At 36.7% G+C, this 24,230-nt stretch overlaps 1 protein-coding gene across 2 annotated transcripts in view; it reads left to right on the top strand.

The window, feature by feature from the left end:
• The window catches only part of GALNTL6 (polypeptide N-acetylgalactosaminyltransferase-like 6), a 1,310,737-nt gene that overhangs the window by 1,030,629 nt on the left and 255,878 nt on the right, over positions 1–24,230 (top strand). The window lies entirely within an intron of this gene.

Below are 24,230 nucleotides of genomic sequence, written 5' to 3'. Positions count from 1 at the left end.
CACTCCAGCATGGGTGTCAGAGTAAGGCTCCATCTCAAATAATAATAATAAATCCAGAAGATAAGGACTTGAGGACATAATCAGAGATTTTACCAACAGTTGGATGATCTACTGAGTCAAGTGATGGCATTACATAAAATAAGGAAACATGTTTTTCTCACTGGAAAAACATGTTTTTCTTTAGATGACCAAATATATTCAAATTCAGCAAATATAGTTGTACAACTATTATCGTTCCTAAATTTTGTATGTTTCTTAGAGACATTCATTTACACATTTTAATAATGCTGAGACAATTGTTATCCAGCACTGACCTTGATGTTGTTTTAATTGGTCTTGATAAAATCATGGCTTTTGGATAATTAAGTGATTATTTGAGTTTCTATACCTAAGAAGATTTACTAATGTGTTTTCAAAAATATAACTGTACCATTTTGAGACCGGCTTCCTCTTTGCTGAAAGTTAATGTTACTTTTAATATATTGCTAAGCACAAACATGGGGCTCATGTCATCCTGCAATATTGCACAGATAGGCATTGTCTGTAATCTTTAGATGGTGCACAGATCTGTATCACATTAAGCTGACCCAGGGAATATCCATCTGGGAACCAAAGGTTCTTTTTTCCCTTAATCTAGGATTTTTTCATCTTAAAACCAACACTTCAGGATAGATAAACCCTAGGATGACTCCCCAATAATTCTGAATTCCTTGTGTTCGTGCCTTTTTGTTTTGTCTTCCCTTTGAATGTAGGTAGAGCCTGTGATTTGCTTCTAACCAACAGACAATGGCAAAGGTGATGAATCATCACCTCCCTGGTTAGTTTAGGTGAGACCTCATCTTGATGGACTTGAAGGAGGTTCTCTTTGAGGGATTGATGAAGTAAATGGCCATATTGCAGAAGCCCATATGGCAAGGGACTTTTGGCAGCCTCTAGGAACTGTGCATGCCTCCAGCTGGTGGCTAACAAAGAGCTGGCCCTAAGTCCTACAGCTGAAAGAAAATGAATTCTGCCAATAGCCTGAATGAGTTAGGGAGCAGAATCATCTCCAACCAACCCTCTAGATGAAAATGGAGCCCAGCTGATACCTTGATTGCAGTCACGTGAGACTCTAATCATAGGATCCAGTCATGCTGTGCTGACCCCAGGCTCCTGGCCCATGGAAACTGTGAGATAATTAATGTGTGCTGTTTTAGGCTGCTAAATTTGTTGTAATTTCTTATGAAGCAATGAAACGCTAATGTAAGAATTTTTAAAATATCAAGTCAATGAATGAATGCCTTTAATGTCAGAGATTCTGGAGTATCTTGGTGTTTTTACTCCTCTGCTCCTGCTATATAAAGAGGAAAGAGGCAGTCTGTACTGTGAAATAACCCCAGAGGTTGGTTAATGTATGCCAAAAACAGGAGGATCAGCAGCTGCTGCCAGAGGCCTGGCATTTTTTCTAATACTTGTAGCTTAAAAGACAAGTGTCCAATGTTGTGCTGCATTGACTAGCTAAATAGGGTGAAACAGAACTTGCCTGTTAGGGCTCAGTTAACATTCATTATTTAGACATTTTTTAGACCATCTGTTTTCAGCAGTCTGATTCTCTATACGTTGTTATAAGAATTTGACAGATTAATCTGAGAAAAAAATTACATTCAATCAAGGGATTTTTTTAAGATATTGGAGAGTTGAGTGGACAGAAAAAAATAAACATACAACAGAGGAATGCAGAAAAAATGTAAGGCAAGAGGAATTTTGTAGGTTGCTTATCGCTAAGGTGCCTACAAACTCAACTGTGTTTGGTCGTGCTTGTTTCTGATTGTTTCTTCTGTTACTTTTGGTTCTTACCAAATGAGTGCTCTAATATGTGGACCACCACTAGTAGTCTGACAGATTTAGGTTTACTTCCTTGCTGTCCCTCCTATCTTCTTTGAGCCTCCATTTCTCTAATTATGTATTATATATTTGTGCTATGCATTTCTACTATAGTGGATTGGGATATAAATGAAAGGAAAAATTAAGAAATCCCAATTCAAAGAGGAGCAAAGATAAAATTGTTCCCCCAAGCTAATTAATCTATTCGTTGCCTCAAATATTTGACTTTTTTGTTATTAGAACATTTAAGATATACTCTTAGTTCATTAGGTCAATTTAATCATTCCACATTATATTCAACAATTATAACATCACTCTCTACCCCATAAATATATACAACTATGATTTATCAATATATAATTTTTTAAATGCTTCCCAAATATCTGAGAGTAGCATGTATAGTCTTTACAGGCATTGGAAATTATTTACAAAAAATATGTGATTCATTATAGCTAAGTACCTTTCCATTCTTGCAATTACTCAAAAATTAGAAAATCAAAGATTGAGTTGGGGAGTTTTTCATAGCAGCTACTAAAAACAAAATTATTTATACATTCTTACAAACATGGCCACTCCATTTTTTCCCTATTACCGCTCTGACCTTAGATATATCATTTGATAGGTCCAGATCTCAATTTCTTAAAATGTAAATTGAGGTATTGGAAACTTATTGTTTTAAAGTTGAACTGTGAATTCACTGTGCTCTTAACACATAGCTCACAGAGTTGTTTGAAAGCTGAAATGGAAAAACAGACTTTACATTGTATCTGACTCTTGGTAGATGCTTAGTAAATTTACATGATCATTTTCTTATGATTTCCTTTGATTTCTAGTGTAATTTCTATTTATGATTTGATATGGAGGCAGCAAAACCTAGACACTATGTAAAAATAAGTAGAGATTTCCATGGAAGGAGGTGAGTTTTTTTTTTTTTTTTTTCCTTACAATGGAGTAGTTGCATTTTTCTCACAATGGAGTAGTTGCATCTATTTACAAATGGGTCTGTCTTCCAAAGCGTTATAACCCGTAATTACAACATTCAAGCAATGATACCCACACAGGTAATTCTTAGGACTATATACCACATGGCACTGAATTCAGCTGGGGCTTTGCATATGCACACAGGCCATGGTGAGTTCTCTTTATTTCCTAGGTTGTGGCAATGACAAGATCATTTATTGCTTTCTATTGTCTTGTTATTTATTGTCACAACAATACTGAACATAAAACCTCTTTGTAATTATGTAGCAGAGGAGCTCGCAAAAGGCATTCCATAAATATAAATTAGAATTCTCATATAAATTGTTTCCAACAGTAAGTAGCATTGGCCATTGATGTATTCATCGTATTGCATTCTGAGTGCGGGATTGATTGTTGGTATCTAGACATCACTTATTTAACAGAGACATCTTTTCTGCATTGTGAGTCACTCATGCAGTTTTAACAAACTGCCAACCACATTCAAACGTGTACAAAGGATAGGTGGCCCAATGACATATTCCACACAACACAGAATTATTTATCCCACCTGCCATAAGTGTAATAGGAAGGCAGAATAATAATAAACTGTATTTCTTGTAAATAGGGACACAGGATTTAAGTCTGGAGCTGGAATAAGCCACATGTAGGCACAATGTGTTCATGATACATAACAGCTAAATTGGTGGATGAGACTATAAATTCTGTTTGCATTTAAAAGAGGTGACTTAATGATGAAATGGAGCCAGAACAATAGTGTCTCACTGAGAAGCAGACCCCACAAAGAATTGTGTTTTGTAGGCAGAATGAAGCTCCAGTGTGCAAACTATTTCCGAATATAACTTTTGACACTGCCATGGCATGTTTAAATTGGTGGCAATTTGTAGCAGTATTGGAATCTAGCAGCAATAAAAAAATACAGAGGGAAGGCAACTGTCACAACCAAACTTGGACAACTTCAGTGTATTGCAGCAGAGCAAAACAGAGCAGTTCCAGTTATGTTGCTAGCTAGAAGGACTGAAAAAGTCAGGCAGTCGCTTCTTCAACTCCCTCCAGGTCTCAGTTCAAATTCGGAAAGTCGTATACGCCTTACCCACCATCTGACCTAACCCTGTGCCCTAGTACTTCTTGCTCATCTTACACTGCTCTATTTTTCTCCAAAGCCCCCTCCTTTACTTTTTTACTACCACCCCCCTTCATTCTCTGTCTCCGTCTCTCTCTCTCACACACACACACTCCCATACACACACACACTCACACAAACTTAATTGTCTGTTTTCCCTACTGAAATATAAGCTTCATAAGGGCTGATGTTTTTGTTTTGTTCACTGCTGTATATACCCAGAGCCTAGAGGGGTACCTAGGGCATAGTAAGCACTCCTGAATATTTACTTAATGAATGAATACAGTATGAAATTAGGAATCACTGCATCAAATTGCCCTATATTTTAAAGGCTGGTGAGTTGAGGCAGAGGTGTCATGTGCAAGAGTGTGGCAATTGGTATATAGTGACAACACCTTGGTCCCCATGCTTCAGATATCAGAAACTCTTGACCTTCTAGCATCTTAAAGGTCTAAGCCTGAACTCTCCTAAATGCCTGGCAGACGCAGCACTGCCCAGCCCAGCCAGCGTGCTTATCAGCAGGGAGGGGTCCTGCCGATCTGACAGTGCAAATGGAATCACATCATGTTTAGGGCTTCTGGTCATGTCAGGGGAAAATTTGGCAGGTGGTATATGGCTGAAATGAGATCTCTGAGCTCAATATTATCCCTTTCAAATGTCCCTTTCTCATTAATGTAAAGCTAAGCAACCAACCAAGGGGAAAACCCACAGTTCTTGGTTTCCACCGCTGAAGAAAAGCAAGTGTCTTTGGGGGAATGGTTACTATAGACAGACTCATAGTCAGTAATGGGTTAAAGCTGCTGAAAGCCCATCTGTAAAAAGCTAGAATTACTAACATTTACTGACAGCCATTGTGACAATGGAGAACGATTTTCTTAAAGCTAATTCAAACAATCTCTGAGTGGTCATTTGTAGCAGTAAATAGTTTGCTGCTGTGGTAGACGCTTTAGAGAGATTATTTTTTTTCCTCTTATCATTGAGCCAACCAAACACATGTATATTGAAGCTCACTTGGGAAAGGAGGGAAGGAAATGTGGGAGACATACATCTAATTAAAAAGTATTCGTTCCTCTGTTCTCAAACTAATGTGCTATGCCATTACTTGACTACATAATGAGTGAAACATTGGTGCATAATTAGGCATCACCTTAGGACAGCATAAGCCATTCATCAAACAATAATTTTAAGGGTTGTCATGGAAGGAAGGTTCAGGTTTATTCTTGGCTTTTTTTTAAGTAGTACAAGCTGCTAGGTAGTGAAGCTCTGGAAAAAAGAAACATCAAACCTTAAACATTAGAATCTTTTCCTTTAAACTGAAAGAACATGCCTATTCATTCTTAGAGGTTGTCACTTCTATTCAGAATTGCCTTCAAGATTTTCTTTTGGGCTTCTCATCACTGAAAGGGTTTTATTCTACCGAAAAGAAGAGAGAAATGATGTTAGGAACTTTACATTTTTGGTTAAATCTGGGTAAAAATTTGGACAGGTAAATTTACCACTTTATGCTTTTCTCTCCCCTGTCATAACCTATATGAAGACTAAATACACTGCTGTAGCTTTTACACAGTATTAAAATAACAGTTTAAAGGTTTGAGATAATAAAATGACCAACGAATTCAGTCAAAAATGAAACACATGGAATTTGGCTGATTTAATAGCCTTGAAACTTACTGGTTTGAAATTTCTAAAAATACTATTGACTTGACACTTTTTCCTGGCCATTTAGACTTTTAAACTGCACTCACTGTATCAATATGGATGGTGGCAATATCTGTTTCATTCATGACAATAAAATGCCATGCCCATGTAAGATTCAGAACCTATCGTTTTAATTCTCTGTCTTCTTCCCCTTAAGAGCAAAATATTATTACTCAATTGAGTTTTGAAATCCCTCTGTGTTTGAAAGAGGCCCATTTGGTCTGCTTGCTATGGCTGCTGACACCTCTGGTCCCTACAACTACATCAGCTTCCTGGGCTGTGCATATCAGAGCTACAATACTGCTCACTCCAGAGGACAGATGATTTCTTTCTGCAGTACAACTGTATTCCCCCAGGACAGCTAATGATCAATAGTCATATCTTCGAAGAATTTGCCGTTTGTCAGTAGGAAGACAGGTAAGAGGAGACTTAGGAACACTAAATGGAGAAAAATAAGTTTTATTTCCATCAGTGATGAGATTGGTAGGCAGTTCAGCAAATGGAACAAGAAAGGCTAAACCAAAAGTGCGTAAGTTAAGGAAGTCTGCCTGCACTATGTTATAGCAACAGAAGAGCAGCGACAGGCACCAACCATAGAACCTTAAATGCTATCCAGAAATTGATTGCAGTCCGCTAGTCAATCATTAAATGAAATGGTAAAGATGACCCATAAGTTACGTTGTAATTAAAGTGGATCTATGAAGTAAAATTTTGGAAGGAGTAAATATGAATTTACAGCCAGGTAAGAATCTTAGCCAATTAATTCATACTATCAAAACTTAAGCTAAAATCAAACTAAATGAAAAATTAAAAGGATATCATATCTGGATTACAGCTGAGAATAAAATGAAACAAGGGTGATATCCAGATCAGTGCATTTTTTCAAAAAATTTCTTAGATAATTAGCTTTACATAACCCATATTGGGGTTGACATGTTACCCTTTCTTGACACTCTGAGGAACACCTGGAAAATCAGGCCATATCTTTTACCGTGGAGCCTTATTGATCAGTTTAACAGAAAATACCACGAAATATGGATTTCAAAAATCCTATGTAGCTGCAAATAGAAAGAATTCGAAATATTTAGAATTCTTGACTAATTCATTTTTCTCAAGGGTTTTTAATCTTTGGAAAGACAGAAAAACCTAGCAAAAGTGATTGCCTTTAGAGAGGGGAGCTGAGGCATTAGGAGTCATAATTGGGAAACTTATTTTTACCCTATATACTTTGGTATCTTTTGAAATTTGGTTCATGGACACGTATTATTTATTTATATGTGTCTTTTTAAATACATATTGCATTTTCAAATTTATATATTGAAACATTTAAATTATATATTTAAAAATATATAATTTAAAACTTTCTCATTAATAATATTTCCTATCTAAGGCTTGGGTCTTTGGGATATGATTGCTTCTCTGATCCCTAATAGGTCTCATCACCTAATATAAAGGTGAAATAATAAACCCCTAAAGGCTCACTCAATTGACCATAACCTTCTCTTAATTCTTCTCTCATTTGTTGGCCCACCTTGCCTTAATCAACAGAAAATTTTAAAACTCATTTCTTTTACCTTTGTAATATTTCATGAGAGATATCAATATGGGGCAAACACGCATATGCACACGTATGCATAAGCACTGACAGATTTATAGGTATATGTTAAATATTAAACTTTCCTTTGAGACAAGGAAGATTTGGCCTCATGGAGAAAGTCAATTAAGGACTGAAAGTGGGACTGTGAATAAGTCAGGTGAGAATTTGAGAGGAAGCAATTATATTTATCTATTGCTACCTCTCACCTCTAGAACTCTGGTGGACTTCTGATGTTATCAGGAAATTAAATATTCAGAAGCCTCCATTTTACTGTCTTTTTCATAGGACAGATATTATCAATTCAGCAGGTGTGCATAAAAGGGGAAAGAAAGTTTTTACACTCTAAACATAGGCACTTCAGATCAGAGCTTCATCATCTATTGGATCTATCTTCCCCAACCCCCACTAATTTCCTTTTTCTTTTTAGCATCCTAAAAGAAAAGGGAGAAAGTAAAAATTGTCTTCACATGGCTCCTTTAAAATCCGGGAGTAGGTACACTTATCTCAATTTTCCTGGGTTAAGATTAGCCTTCACACTAGCGCATTCATTAAATTGTCACCAGAAAGAGTACAATACAGAAGGAAGAAAAAAGCAATTTTCCTACTGTGGAGATTGAGGAAAACTGTGTACTTAGTGAGAAAGGAGAGTAGTACTTACCATTACTGTGATTTCAAAAAAGAAGTACAATGATGAGGCACAGTGACTTTTCGAAGAGCTTGTTATGCATAGTCAAGAAAAAAATGTCACACGTATTTCCCAGGACAAAGCCCAAAATGCATGGTAACTGGCAGTTACAAATTAGTGGTGATCAGTTCAACTGTGTCTTATTTCTAAAAAAACTATCTCATTTCAAACATTTCAAGTTATTTGCACCACTTGAAACATAATCACCAAGGTTTTTCTGAATTGGACCTGCTACGGCAGCCTTAGAACTACTCTCATAGTCCCATCCTAAGAATTGCTGACATGCTGTTCATTTTCTGTCTCCAGAGTCTTGAATCAGAGAGGGACATAAAAGATTTCAGATGGTAGGTTTAAAGAAATAATCAAATAAATGTAGAATTTTCAGAAAACTAAAATTATTTGTAAATTTCTAGTAATGTGGGGTAAGAAATTATTTGTAGTCTTTTAGTCTTTAATTTCTAGCTTCGTTGAACTTCATTAAGAGAGATGATTTGAAAAAAAAAATTTTTTTAATAAAAAAATTAAAAATTAAAAAAAGAGATGATTTGGATGTCAGTATACTAACTCAACATAAAAAATCAGTTGTATACATATAGATTAGCAAATTTTAAGATTGGAAATAAGATAATGGAATTCTACTTAAAATATCAGAATATCAGATATTTAGGAGTAAATTTGGTAAAATCACATATAACCTACTATGAAACTATGAAAACTATGAAAACTTGCTCAGAAAAATTAAAAAGGACCTAAATAAATAAAGAAGTATACTATGTTCATGGATTTGGAAGTTTACTACTAAGAATCAGTTATCTTTCAATTGATCTATAGAATCAACACAATCTCAATCAAACTTCAATAGGCTTTTTAAAAATATAATTAATACACTATGCAAACTTAGTGGCTTAAAGGAACAGTTTATTATCGTACAGTTCTGGAGGTCAGAAGTTAAGGAGTCTAATAGCCATAAAATCAAGGTGTTAATAGGGCTGGTTCCTTATGGAGGATGCTCACAAAAGAAGTTGAAATCATCTGAATATTCTCCTTTAGCAATAATCTGTTTGTTTAGCAGTGATAAACCCTATTCAGCATGTTAGAGAATATTTGTTTCATAATCGCTTGAGAAATGAGCTTCGATGAAGAATTATATTTTAGTAGCCCGAAGTATTTACTTATCAAAATTCTTTTAAATCTTTTGACATGTTGAGAGAACCTTGCTATTAATTATGGATGTACCACAGAAAACTTGGAAGCTGGTAAGATTGAAGAAAATCAGATCACTAGGGAAGTTTGCAAGATGTCTATCATTTCCTTGTAAAATGAAAGTTTTTTTAAAGTTGTCATAAATCTATCCTTAGTAATATTTTAGTATTTTCTTTTAAGCGATATAAACCTATGTTTACATTATAAATAATTTTTATTTATGGGACAACTAATAACATAGACCAATTTTAAGCTGTAGATATAATTCTATAATTCCTATAGTTGTACAGAAGATAGAAGTAAAGTTTCAGTACATAACCTCATCAACACGTAGTCTAGATCTTTTTAAATTAAAACTTCATTCTAAATAAAAACCTGAATCTGACATTTTCCCTTATTAACATCCTTATATTTATTATAAGAAAGCACAACATTATTTTGAATTGCTCTTAGTAAAATATCAAAGCAATAATAATTGGTAAGTGCAGAAGCAGTATTCACACTTTTTCTTCCAAATCACACATACCAGTGAGCACCACAATATTAGTTTCCTATTGCTTTTGTAAAAAAAAAACAACAACAACAAAAAAAAAAACTATAAATTTAGAGGCTTACAACAACACAAATTTATTATCTTACAGTTCTGGTGATCAAAAGTCCAGAATGAGTAGACAGGGCAATATACCTTCTGAAGGCTCTAGAAGAGAATCTGTTTCCTCAACTTTTCCAGCCTGTTATTACTACCACAGCCATCAAATGGAATTATCTAAAAGCCACATTAAAATGAATGAAGAGGCCTTATAGTTAGAAAAATTTCCCTAGAGTGTTTTAAAATTTGCCACCTTTTCCCACCTCTTTGCATGGAGAAATGTTGGGATAGAAAGTATGCTTATAATTTATTGATTCACAATTTAGATGAAGTACTTGTTTGCTACTTATAAAAATAAAAGTGATCTTTGGGGTACAAAGCTTTCACAAACTTAACTGGGGATGCTAGATGCTACCCCTACCCAGCAAATGCCTGTGGCTAGCACTTTCCTTTTGAACTCTATGACAGATGCAAAGGAACCCATCCTAAAAAGGAAGACAAGCTGAGCCAAATACTTACTTGGCAGATCTCTTTGTTACGGATCGCAGAACATCTCCACAAGGACAGATGTAGTGCCTGGCTTCACTGTCAAGAAAATGATATTATACAAAATGAAATAATATCTGATAGAGAACAGAAAGTGGTTCTTATCCCCAGTAGGTTCTGAGAGCTATATCCTTCTTAACTATATGAAAGACAGAAATTGATTGTATAAAATACAAGAAAACCTCTGCAAATTTGTAAGTGAAGTAATGATAAATAGGAAGAGATGATTGATTGGTAAGGTCATAATAATTTTATGGAAAAAAAATGTTCAAAAAACAGCATACTCAGAAGTAGCTTTGCAAGAGGACTTATACTTTCAGAATATTTTACATTTTTCAAAATATTTCAGTATTTGTTATCTTATTTAAACTAGATTTATTCAGCCTAAATAAGAGGTCAAAAGGAAGATAATGATTTTCTATTGTAAGTAAAGGAAATCAAATTTTAAAAATATGATCATAAACCTGCTAATTAGGAATGTTACACATTTTACAGCTATTTACTGAGGGCCTAATATGTGTCAGCCACTATTCCAGCACTCAAGTTATAGCATAAAAATGTCCTGCTCTCATGAAGCCTAGACCCTAGCAGAGAAAAAGAATAATCACAAATAAAAATGTATATCAGATTATTATAAGAATTAAGAAAAATAAAGTAGGGTGAGGGCACAGAGAGTGATGGGGAGATGGGGATGTCTTTTTAAGATTAAATTCATGTGACACTACATGAAAAGAATGTCTAAGTAGTTTTCCAGAGAGAAATTTATTGTAAAGTCTTATGCAGAAGGCATTAATCATCACTGATCATCTGTTTAGTTAAGGCATGACTTTTACCCTCTGGGGCTTATGTTTTCTGTATGTGAGTTTTTGTTGGTGTTTCTTATAATTTATTTCCTTTCCAGTTGAAACTTTAGGTCTTCAGAAATTAGTTCCAATCCATTAAGATTAAAGGTAATCAATGGTCTTGCTCCGGAGGAATGTCAGAATCATTTAAGGGAAACCTCAGTTCCACTATTTCCTGGTTAACGGTTTCATAGATGAATGGAAAGCGGAAATTATGTGCCTTGAATTTTCTAGGAAGAAAAAGGCAATGACTCCAAAATAGGGCTACGAGAGACACTAACGAAGAAAAAAAAAAAAAAAAAAAACTTGAACTCCCATTTGCTCTAATCAGCTGACTGGCTGCCAGTCACAGCAACTGAACTGCTTTAAGAAACTTCAGAACACATAAATCTTTTACAACTGGGAAGCTCAAAGTATTGCTTAAAAGTGAATAGGTCCCCTTTGGCTGTACCTACATCATTCTGTGAAGTAGTTTGCAAAATGTAAGTTTTAGTCAAGTTTCAAGTGGAATATAATTATCATGACTCACTTTGTAGGGTAGTGAATGCAGTATTTTTTATCCTTCCTATTTTAGGGACTTGGTTAATCTACTTAGGTGTCATGTCATGGAAGAGAAGGGATTTTCTTGCATCTAATTTAAAAGATTCTTCACTATAAGTGTTTGGCTAAAATTTTTAATTTTTGTTTTGCATTTTGTTTTGTTTTGATTTGGTCTACTCAGACTAAACCAGCAAACTCTGTCTAGACGTGCCCAAGTTTTCACTCTAAAGACATCACTTCTTTCCAAAACTGTCACAGCCAAGTCCCTACTCTCAATGACTGATTCACCAAGAAACAAACTTCAAAGCAGGTAGAGAGAGATCTTTTTGTATTCCGGAGGGGAATATTCTTGGAAGATGTGCATAATCTATTGGTATGGAGAAGATGTAAAAGTGCATATTTAAACTAAAAAGAGTATAAATGAAAAGTGATAAAGGTTCAAAATTTTATCGATGTAATTTCTATTTTCACATCAGATAAATTAAAATCTATGTGCATAAGGAGACCAAGCCATGTCAAGTTTCAGTAATGTATTACAAAGTGAACTAGATACAGTTTGAATTGTTCCCGTGAAAAGTTTTATTTTCCTTTCTTCAGGATCAGTTAGCTGTCAGTAATCCCCACCTCTCCCTCCACAAGGACTTTCTATTCTAGGCTGCAGTTAAGGCTGCCCACCACTGCTACTGCCATTCAATCTATTTTCCAGGGAAAGTAAATAACAAAACAAGCAGGGGAAATATAAAATTCCAGGAAATGCTGCCAGATTGCCCTATCAAGTAACAAAGTTAATGAGGGTGGTCAGGGTGGGGAGAAGTACAGATTTCAAACCATAATGATCTCGTTCAAAAGAAGATCACATTATTTTGAAATTTGGGCTCATTTCTGGAAACTCACAATACTACAATTAACTAATTGTTCCTCTTTTTCTTGTTGTTCTTAGAAATGCCAGTTTCAGACAGATCAGGGTTTCTTAATCAGGGGCACTTTTGCCCTGCAGCCATCATTAGGCAATGTCTGGAGATACTGACACCTAGAGAATAAAGCTTAGTGATGTCACTAAACATTCACAACAGCCCCCATAATAAATGCTTATCAGGCCCAAAATGCAAAAGCTTTGAGGAAGGCTGGAAAAGACTATCCCAAAACTAGTAGCCATTTGGTCTTGTGCCTTAAAGCAAAGGTTCCCACTATTTATGTCTCTGCTTCACACAGGCAATGAGATGGAATACAAAGCCCAAAGTTACTAGAGGAAGTCTTGGGAGTCTTCAGTCCATAGGGGGTTGAAATCACCAGGAGGATCAGTGAGGAGCAGACCATCGGAGGGTCTCTGGGGAACAACAGCATTTACAGATGAGGAGTAGAAGAGGAGCCTGTCATAGAATCACAGAATCATAAAAGCCAAGCACAAAGTTTCAGAAGTGGTATGTTTGGTGAGACACATTTTAGAATATGTGTTTGCATTGATAGTGGAGGTCACTGCAATAGCAATTTCAAAACAGAAGCAAAGGTGGAAGCCAGATCACAGTACATTAAGGAATAAAGATCATATTTTCAATAATTTTAGAGACAATAGAAAGTATATTTTGTTATTAAATACAGAAAAGTCCATATTTCAAAGAGATATTTTTACTAGTTTATCTGGTATAGAGGAGACGTGAAAATGTTTATAGCTAAAGAGAAAGAGCAGGCTGGGCATGGTGGCTCATGCCTGTAATTCCAACACTTTGTTAGGTTGAGGTGGAAAGATCACTTGAGCCCAGGAATTTGAGACCAGCCTGGGCAATACAGTGAGCCCCTGTCTCAACAACAACAAAAAAAAATTAGCTGGGTTGGGTGGCACACACCTCTAGTCCTAGCTACCTGGAAGACTGAAGCAGGAGGACCACTTGAGCCCGGGAGTTTAAAGCTGCATGTTGCAGTGAGCCATGGTCATGCCACTGCACTCTAGCTTAAGCTGGAGCAAAACCCTATCTCTAAAAAATAGATAGATAGATGATAGACAGATAGATAGATAGATAGGGGCGCGGTAGCGGGCGCCTGTAGTCCCAGCTACTCGGGAGGCTGAGGCAGTAGAATGGCGTAAACCCGGGAGGCGGAGCTTGCAGTGAGCCAAGATTGTGCCACTGCACTCCAGCCTGGGCGACAGAGCAAGACTCCGTCTCAAAAAAAAAAAAAAAGATAGATAGATAGATACATACATACATACAAGGAGAGAACTTGAATACATAAGAGATGATAACTAATGGAACAAGGTTACAGAGAAGCCAACAAGAGATGGTGTTCAGGATACAGATAGGCTGGTCTTGTAAGGCAGAACAATACCTCCTCTAGGACTGGATAAGTGTGAGTATAGATGAAAACCATTTTGTGGATAGGGAAAAGGAAAATTTATTCATTCAATATTTATTGAATGCCTAAGATACACTGTATTGAAAAAAATGATCTGAAACCATGTTTTTCCTCTGCCCTCACACCACAACAGTCATCAATATAGAAGACATCTGGGACAAAATGTGGGGTGTGGTTTTCCCCACACACCAAGTGGTAGATGCCAGCTAGATGTCCTTCAATTCAATTCCGAACCTGTCTACCTGGTGATAATGTCAGATCCCATAGGTAGACGCTCAGTCCTCAAGACTGTGCCCCATCTCCCAGACAGCAGTCACAGGTCTAGGCCTCTGGAACTTCTGACTAATCGGCTTCAAGTGGGGTTCCCATGACCCCCTCTTTGGGTTCAATTAATTTTCTGGAGCAGCTCACAGAACTCAGGGAAACGTTTATTTAGTGGTTTGTTATAAAGCAAGCTTGTCCAATCTGTGGCCCACATGTGGCTCAGGACAACTTTGAATATGACCCAACACAAATTCATAAGCTTTCTTAAAACATTATGAGATTTTTTTGTAATTATTTTTTAGCTCATTATCTATCATTTGTGTTAGTGTATTTTATGTGTGGCCCAAGATAATTCTTCGTCCAATGTGACACAGGGAAGCCAAATAATTGGACACCCCTGTTATAAAGGATTTTGCAAAAGATACAGATGAAGAGATGTGCAGGGCAAGGTGTGAGGGGAGGGATGTAGAACTTCCGTGCCCTCCCGGGGTGTGTCACCCTCCAGGGACCTCCACATCTTTAGCTATCCAAAAGCTTTTGGGATCCAGTCCTCTTGGGTTTTTATGGAAGCTTCATGACATCAGTATTCCTTCCCCCAGGATATAGGGCAAGACCCTTCCTGGGAAGTACTTTAGAACCACAATCAGAAAGGTGGGGGAAGATTAGAGTCCTGCCTTGGGTCAGGTAAAAAGAAGACAGGAGAAAGATTCTGTTTCCTAAGGCCTAACACTCCCAACATTATAACAAAAGACTCTAACTAAGGCTATGGGAGTTATGAGCCAGGAACCATGGACAAAAACCAGTATGTATCATAAGATCACATACACCAAGCACTATGCTATGGAAATAAAAATGAACCAGACATGGTCCCTGACCTCAAGGAGCTCAGATTCTGTGAGAATCTGAAATAGTTTTTTAACCTCCAATAAAAACTATGAGTCAAAAGCTTCGATTGGTAGAATGAAGAGAGTTGATTGAACAGAAGCCTGGAGACAGGTGAAGGTTATTCATCCAGAGCGTCTGCAGAAAGAGCTCTTGGTTCTGAGGGCCCAGCTGAGGCTGAAAGATTATCTATTTATTGTGGTCCCATATTCACAAATATATTTTCTTCATCATTCTTATGGAGTGAATTGTATTTCCCCAAAGTCATACACTAAAGGCCTAACCCCAATGTGACTGTACTTGGAGACTGGGGCATTAAGAATGTAACTAGGGTGTTAAATGAGGTCATACAGGCAGACCCTTAATCCCATAGGTGTCCTAGAAATTTTTGTCTCTCTGCCCATACACACACACAGAGGAAAGAACATTTGAGGACACAGACAGAAGGCTGCCACCTGTGAGCCAGAAAGAAGGACCTCACCAGAAACTTACCCTATGGTGCCTTGATCTTGGACTCCATTTTACATAACTATGAGAAATAAATGTCTGTTGTTTAAGCACCCAGTTTGTGGTATTTTGTCATGGCAGTCCCAGCTGACTAATACAAGCATCCATTCTCATGCCTGTAGTACCAGCACTTTGGGAGGCCAAGGCAGGTGGATCACGGGGTCAGGAGTTCAAGATCAGCCTGGCCAACATGGTGAAACTGCGTCTCTAGTAAAAATACAAAAATTAGCCAGGTGTGGTGGCAGATGCCTGTAGTTCCAGCTACTCGGGAAGCTGAGGCAGGAGAATCACTTGAACCCAGGAGGCAGAGGTTGCAGTGAGCCAAGATCACACCACTGCACTCCAGCCTGGGCAACAGAGCGAGACACCATCTCAAAAAAAAAAAAAAAAAAAAAAAAGGCGTCAGTTCTTCCACCTGGTCTTAGGAATAGCAAAGCACACAGTAGCTATGATCCAGAGATGAAGTGTGCAGAGAGAATGAGGGGTCAAGGAGATCCTCAATACTGGTCCAGATATGGAACCACAGAATTCATGCTGGATAGAGATGGAACAGACATCCAGAGAAAATGCTGGATTGGAAGAAAATGCAGAAAACAATGTAATGACATCATAAGGTAAAGGAACAGAAGGAAGTCAATGATAGAAAACTGTGGTCTGAGATTCAGACACTAGCACTATTGTTTCTGTATAATGGACAGTTCAGGGTGAGGGCAAGACACAAGTTGTGGGTCTGAGAATAGGTTACTGCAGTGTATGAAAGTAACTGTTACTGAAGTCAAGGAAACAAAGTTTTAAGATGAGTTACCTAAGTAAATTTTGAAATAACTCAGTCCCCAATATCCTCCATTCAAAAGATAGAACAACCAGTACATTGATAAACAACAGTGGTGGAAGTAGATGGGGATACACAGCTGGGTGCATGAGTGATTTGGTTTGGATTAGTTTGGTTTATAACTTTAATATAATCACCTGAAAGTAACAAAGGATCCTCCTTTCCTGGTTGAAAAAGATAACGGAATGTGGAAGAATCTGAGTGGTTTCCTTAGGAAATGCTTTAAGAGGAGTTGTGAGTTATGTCCTCTGAACGGGAGAGTGGGAAGAGTGAGAAGTGGAGAAGAAAGGGTCTGTGGCTTACACTCTATTGTCCCTAATTTCCTAATCTAAAAAATGAGGATAAATTTTAGAGCAAAGCAGCTCTGCTTCCTACTTTTGGGTTCTATGAAATGCCCCTTTTTGCTTTAACCAGTTTAACTATGCCTGTGTTCCTTGTCTAGGAAAAGAAAAAAAGTTAATTTCTAATTGAAAAACTAAAAATTATTTGAAACTCATTGTCGGAGAAAACAGCCCAACAAAAGAAAGTAAAAAGGCATGTTGGATTCTGCTCTGCTGATGCCGAGTCTTGGCATTCTACTGAGAGCTCATTTTTGTTAGAAACCATAACAAGCTCCTGTCCATGCGATTGTTAGTCTAAGGATCCCACTGCCTAGAGGGCATAAGTTCCAAGTGCCATGGACTGGTTTGGCTTTTCCACGTGGGCAACTCGCCCAGGATAACTCGATAATATCAGAACCATTTGAGACATTTCACGATGCTTCTAGTGATAGTTTTAAGTCACATTTCCTGAGAATTCACTAGAACCATGAAGTGAAAACAGAAAACATTTCTTAATACAAAATGAGCACAAATAAATGAAGGTATGTTTATGGCCAATAGTATAATGTATCGCTAGATTTTCCAAAGAAATCCCCTTAATGTTTAAAAACTACAGTAAAATTAGTTACATATACACACATATATATGCATATATCTATATATATACACATATGTGTATACTACATTTGTGTGTTTATTCATATATACATACATATAATTCTATATGCCAAAGGTATTGACTATATAAATATAGATTAGAAACTAGTAAAAACATGAGGAAAAATGAAGTCCTAGAAGTATGGGGTGAGATTTTTCAATATATACTTTCACATTAAATATTTTACCTGTGAATGTATTGCTTACCTTCCAAAAAGGAAAATGAAAGCATTTAAATATTATAGTCACTAAAGGAAGAAAGATGAGATGAGAGATCAGAGCTTGTTTTAGTATTTTTGGTTTCCTCTGGATTCATGATTCACACGACTGCATAGTTTAGCTTTTTTTTTTTTTTTTTTTTTTTTTTTTTTGAAGAGGCTACCCAAGCAGGGATTGTCGTTTTTATTGCTTGGCTGAGTGTTTGGTCAGTTGTTTAGTTTTTAATTGTGTTTCCCTAATAAAGAACCATCTCAGAATTGATTGTTCCATGCCTTTTTATTCCTCATTCCCTAGACTACACCTTCCTCTCCTCCCTCTTTATCTGTATAAATATTATTCCTCTACTTCAAGTTCCAGGATCTTCCCTTTCAGAATTTTGTATGTCTCTAATTAAAGTTCCAAGATCTTCCATCTCAGAATTTGTATGTCATTTGTCTCAATCCCTTAAATTAAGGAGCCCTATTTGGAGACATTATCGCCCCATGTGAAAACTTACTATATCCCTGCTTAAACTACAACCTACAAGACTCTGAGGACTGCACCCTGTATTTCCAATAGTACTTCTTTGTACCACATTTGTATTACATTTTTTTTGTTCACAGGATATTCAAAGAGAAGCATTGCATTTCTAGTATTGACTTTGCTTGGTTTCAGTTTTATTAACTAATGTTTTAATCACTTTTAATGTGAATTTGTTTATTCTTATCTTAATCATGATGGTACAAAAAGTAGTCTCAGACTCAATCATAGGGATTTGGTCTAGCACAAGTTTTGAGAATCAGTCAGAATTTACAGGCTGAATGTATAACTTTATAAAGTTATAACAAATCCTTCCTGGGAGAGTAGCCTTGGTGAAACATTAGCAATGCAGGGCTTGTCTGTCCGAAGAGAGCGGAAAAAATCAACATCATGTCTATCTCCATTGCAGCACGCGACTCATTGCAGTCTTTTCCATAGGTGAACTTTATCAAGTACGGAAAGCATCCCGGGACAATGGGAAACACATTAGCAGGGAAATATGTATCTTTGCTGCAGCTCAAGGAGATGCAGTGCATTTAAATGAAGAGAAAGAGGGCCAAACAAAAGAATTACAATGGAAAATTTGTTGCTGGACTATCAGTAGAGGAGACATAATGCTGCCCTTTATCATTACTTGTCATGCCAGTGACAGACTATAAAACTCGTACTGCTCCACAATTCTGTACTCGTCACTTTCTGAGCCAACTTTTGCCTTGGCAGATGCTTGGCATGTTTTAGACATATGATTTATTGCCTCATTTAATCAAGCTTGCACAGGCAACAATGATCTATATTTTTGTAAATCACAAATTAGCCAACTTTCACTTATTCTTAGTGACAGAAGTGATACATACATATATGTATGCGTGTGTGTATATATATATATATACGTGTGTGTGTGTATATATATATGCATGTGTGTGTATGTATTCTCCAAAGAACACCATTTATTTATTGCTTGGTAAAAAAGTTTAAATAATGACTTCTATTCCTTCTGCCTGCCCAGGAAAAGGAAATTCATGCAATACTGTAGAATAGAAATGCAGTCATCCTGCATCATCGTTTTTCAGTGTTTATTGTCATGGAAAAAAAACAGCCTAAGCAGATTCTAGTACTAATAAACAACCCTGCCGTGGAGGTTATTGGCAATTTAAAGGCCATATTACTTCATTTTGCTTTCCATTTTGCAAATACATTTTACACTCTTTTGGGAATTCCTTCTATAATTTGGGGGAGCTCTCTGGCTTGACAGTGAAAGGGAACCATTACTCAGCAAATAAGCAAAATGTCCTGGAAATAATATTACCTGTTGAAAAATGACTCCTTAGACATTGATAAAGTTGAAATGAAGTGCATGTAGGCAATACTAGTTTGTTGTCTTACCTAGGGAGAGAAATCGTTATCTAGAGTTCAGTAGTAAATAGGCAATTCCTTTTGACATAACGGGGAAGAGTGCTGTTAACAGCCAGAGGTCACAAAAAGCAGAGATGAAAAAGACCTATTAGATCATTTTCTCCATTCCCTGGAGAAGAGGGCCAAATTATATTTCATAACGCTTTTTCCAGTTGAGCTTTCAATTACTCAAGCAAGGGCTTTCACCACTTGAGACTTTTTCCAGGATCTTTATCTTGCCTCATGACCCCAGCCTTCCTAGATACATGGACAAAGTATGAATCTTAGAATCAACCCTGCAGGTGATCACAAAAGTACACTGTGCTCACAGTTAGACCTGTATGTCTCAGAACTCATTTTCTTTTCTCTTTCAATGAACTTCAAAATCATTTTCTTGGTAATAACTGCTTTTGTCCTTCCCTACTCTACCTCTGCGTTCTATGTTCTTATCACCTCCCTCTCTGAGTCTAAAGAGAGCTATTTCTTGGAATAATCTGAAACAAATTCCTGCCATTTCCAAAGGCAAATGATCATCCAGAGGAATGCTATTTGGACCGATCACCAAGAACACCTTGAATGAATGAAAAAGAGAAATGAGTTTAAGAGACAATGAGAGAAGCTGAAGTAGAGACTGCAAGTTTAGAAAACTCCTTCACAAAATCCCTCTGCAAAATGGAGTAGGTAAATGAGACAGAAGCTGGAGATAAGGTGGAGATCAAAGAAGGTTTACTTTCTAAGAGAGAGAGATTGCAACACTTTTATTTGAAGATGGAATGACTCAGTAGAAATACCAACAATGAGGATGCAGGGAAGAGATGGGATACCTATAGGAGCCATGTTCTTGAGCAAACAAGAAAGGATGAGATCCTGTAAACAAATAGAGACGGTTGCCTTGTGTGGGTGCAGGGATAACTAATTCATTTTTACAAGAAAAAAGGGAGAGCATATGAAGAGAGGTGCTTATGGGCTTATGGTTTGGCAGTTTGGTGGTGCGACTGATGACTTCAGCTCTCTTTCAAAAAAGAGCCGGATTTTATGTCCTTTAACATCCCCTTGGCTACTGCAAGTTTTCTGACTTCCATAGCAAATGAAGACAAAGTTTTCGGTCCCTTCTTTTTAAAAGTAATTTATTTTTAATTTTTGTGGTTACATAGTAGGTGTATATATTTACAGGGTACACAAGATGTTTTTTGATACAGGCATGCAATGTGTAATAATCACATAGAAAACGGAGTATCCATCCCCTCAAGTATTTATCCTTTGTGTTACAAACAGTCTAATTACACTCTCTTAGTTATTTTTAAATGTGTGATTAAATTATTATTGACTATAGATAAATCTACATAGGCTCATACCCTATGATGCACTACTTTTACCTCCAGGAGTATCTCCTAAAGAAAATTACAGATTCAGAAAACATTATTCACAAAAGTATAAATTGTATATAATTTATAATATCAATGCTGTATGCATGTAAACAATCTAAATCTTAAACAATAAGGAAAATTAGACATTTAAAATAATACATATTATTTTATATAAAATATATAATACCGTGGAAAATTTCAATGTTAGGTTTAAAAGAACAAGTATACTTTGAATATAAACCTACACAAAACGGAAAATTTAAACAGTGATTGAACAGTGATCGACTTTGAGTGGTAAAACTCAGTGATTTTTCCCCTTCTTTCCAATTTCCTATATTTTCCACATCTTCTATAATAATTATATAATATTTTATAAGCACTCAATTCCCTGTATTAAGTCTCTTTCTACTTAGAAAATTCCCAATGAATACATTTGGGTTCTGGTTTGTTGGTTTTGTTTTGTTTTGTTTGTTTTCTCCTGACACATAGTCACTGGCGTTTATTGATTGCTTACAAGATTCCAGGCACTGTTTTGCTGTGTGGTCTTAGGCAAATTTCTTAAACTTTCTGGGCTTAATTTTCCTCATCTGTAAGTAAGAATAATTTTCATCATCTATAAAATGAGGATTAAATAAGTTAATACATAAATATATCCAAGAATCATGTCTGACAATATCATAAGCACTCAACAAATATAGACACATGTATTATTAGGTCCATATATTACTTTGTCATATTTTGCTGCTTATGCTGTTGGTTCTTTTCATCCAAGAATCTAAGACACATTTTTGGTCCTCTTAATACTTTCTTTCATAAATTTTAAACCAAGATAATTCTTACATGGTTCTTTTCCTTTTCATTATTTAATAGCATTGTCAAGAAATGGGGCAATGCCTTGAGAGAACACATCTTTAGCAGGTCAATTTTATCAGCAAGGGCAGACAGCCCATTTCCTGCATACTTCCTTCTGTATTGCAGTACAAGAATATTGTTAAGAACTGGGAGTTTCTGTAGCCTTGGGAATAGGACCAATTCCCAGATATTTAATTTAGTTCTGGTCTCATCTAAATTGAAATTTTGTCATAGCATTTTTCTCACAGTAACTGTTTAAAGGAATTCTTTTCCAATTTGTCTTTATTTATTGTGAAGTCAAGCCAAATCCCACAGGTCTTTACAGCTGTTCTTGTTTGCAGTTATTGGTGACATTACTAAATCACTAACACACATTATTTTGAGATTGGAGACCCTATCACTCAACCCATGTAGTGTCCTCTCCCATTATTTGGGTAAATTCTTCTGAAAAAAACTGAAGAAAAATAACATAGCCATTAGCATGCATGAGTCAGATACTTTTAAACTGGAAAGCAACACAGAAGTGAAAGTACTTTCAGGAAAGGCAGAGAAGAGATTTTATTGCTCCCATTTGGTATCTGTGCTGCTACATGGCACCTAAGAGTTTTTCATTTTGGTTTTAGTTTTTTGTTTTGTTTTGTTTGTTTGTTTTTTGGAAGCAGAGTCTCGCTCTGTCCCGCAGGTTGTCTCACTGCAACCTCCGCCTCCCTGGTTCAAGCAATTATCCTGCCTCAGTCTGCCCAGTAGCTGGGACTAGGTGAATGCTGCTATGGCAGGCTAATTTTTTATGTTTTAGTAGAGACGGGGTTTCACCGTGTTGCTCAGGCTGGTCTGTAACTCCTGAGCTCAGGCCATCTGCCCACCTCATCCTCCCAAAGTGCTAGGGTTACAGGTGTGAGCCACCACGCCCGGACTATTTTTTGGTTTGGTTTTTTTTTTTTTTTTTTTTTTGAGACAGGGTCTCGCCCTGTCACCCAGGCTAAGTGACACGATCTCAGCTCACTGCAACCTCCGCCTGCCGGGTTCAGATTCTCATGTCTTAGCCTCCTGAGTAGCTGGAACTACAGGCACACACCACCAGGCCCTGCTAATTTTTGTGTTTTTAGTAGAGACAGGGTTTCGCCAAGTTGGCCAGGTAAATCTCCAACTCCTGACCTCAGGTGATCCTCCGGCCTCAACCTCCCAAAGTGCTGAGATTACAGACGTGAGCCACCACACCTGGCCATTTTTGCTTGGTTTTTTTTTTGTCTCTCCTGAATTATATACTTTTCTTTACTAGCTAAAGATAAATTTTTCCCTTTCTCAGAAATCCTGGTTTTGATTTTTTAAATTACTTTGGAATTTTCTAAAAACAGCTCCAAAGCTCCAAATGAATTTGTAAGTCCCTTAAGTTCAGAGGTGGGTTCTATGCAGCTTGCTGATTTACACATGCAGCGTTGGGTTTTACTGGGGGCCTGTGACTTCCCCTTACTAATAGCCTCCTTGTCATATTAACTTATAATTGTTTAGGTCCATAGTTCTCATTCCTCATTCTGGTTTTGTCTTAGAAAAACAAGTAACAGAAAACGATTATTTTTATGGGATAAAATTACTTTTAGTCCCAGTTTTTAGAGATGATCATGGATATGGTTTGGCTCTGGGTCCCCACCCAAATCTCATGTCAAATTGTAATCCCCAATGTTGGAGGTGGGGCCTGGTGAGAGGTGATAGAATCTTAGAGGTGGATTTTTCATGAATGGTTTAGCACCATGCCTTGGTGCTGTTCTCATGATAGTGAGATCTCACAAGATCTGGTTGTTTAAAAGTGTGTAGCACCTTTCACCTCACTCTCTCTCTCTTGCTCTACTCTGATCATGCGATGTGTGCACACCTGCTTCACCTTCTGCTGTGATTGTAAGTTTCCTGAGGCTTCCCTAGCCATGCCTCTTGTATAGCCTATGGAACTGTGAGCCAATTAAACCTCTTTTCTTTATAAATTACCCAGTCTCCAGTACTTCTTTATAGCAAGGAAAGAACAGACTAATATTAAATCATTAAGTCAAATCGTCTCCCAAAAGGTTACTTATCCAAGCTATGAATATGCATCTACAGGTAAAATTAACCAGCAGTTAACAGTAAAACAGTTTAAAAGCTATATAACCTGATATTTGGCAAAATACGATAAGAACGTGGTGAAGTAGTTGGAGATTTGTGAAATTTATAAATGGGATTTTGCCTCTAAAAGGCTTTAAAGAAGAAAAGCGTAAATATACTGGTTATTTTGATCATTTTTCTTTGTTAAACTAATTTTTAAAGTAGTTCTTCATATCTCAAGATGAACAATCTTGTAAAATGTTCATTTCTGACAGTCTTAAAGATTAAAGGGACTACTGAAAGATAAGAAGTGAGTTTTCTTAGAAGAATGGG

The sequence above is a fragment of the Mandrillus leucophaeus genome, unplaced genomic scaffold (assembly GCF_000951045.1).
Source record: "Mandrillus leucophaeus isolate KB7577 unplaced genomic scaffold, Mleu.le_1.0 Scaffold292, whole genome shotgun sequence".
Taxonomy (NCBI): domain Eukaryota; kingdom Metazoa; phylum Chordata; class Mammalia; order Primates; family Cercopithecidae; genus Mandrillus; species Mandrillus leucophaeus.
The sequence above is the reverse complement of the archived record's forward strand: the minus strand, read 5'-3'. Positions and strand labels throughout refer to the sequence as shown.